This window comes from Penaeus monodon, chromosome 30, assembly GCF_015228065.2.
Source record: "Penaeus monodon isolate SGIC_2016 chromosome 30, NSTDA_Pmon_1, whole genome shotgun sequence".
Lineage (NCBI taxonomy): Eukaryota > Metazoa > Arthropoda > Malacostraca > Decapoda > Penaeidae > Penaeus > Penaeus monodon.
Genome location: NC_051415.1, coordinates 17,231,411 through 17,231,898, shown reverse-complemented (window position 1 = coordinate 17,231,898; position 488 = coordinate 17,231,411).

The following is a 488-nucleotide window of genomic DNA, read 5'->3' as shown; positions in this document are numbered from 1 at the left end:
AAAAAATGAGATGAATAGTTCGACCATCCTAAAAGAAGAAAGGAATGTAGATTACGGACAAGGGGGTGTATTCTCTTAATCTACTTTATCTCTTGTATATAAAGCGGCTGTCATCCAACAAGATATTTTGACCGTAATAGTCTTATCTTTTATCGACAGATGGCAAAAACTAGCCTGTCTCAGTGCAGGTGTAACAGTGCTAAGGATGGTGTTGTGCAGTGTGCGTGTGGCTAATTCCGCTCTTTTACGGTGGTTTCACAGTGTATTTAAACAGTGAATTTACACTACGATAAAAGTGTTCTTTTTATGGTATGTGGATTGTCTATTTCATTTATGCTGTCCTTATAGTGTCTTTTTAGTGCATTCGTGTGGAATTTCACGAATGTTTATTTTGTGACGAGGATGTCGTGGGGTTAAACTCTTTGGAATACTTCGACTTGTCTTCCAGTTGAACGATAGGACTAACGTGAGCTCCCGTTTGTATCTGG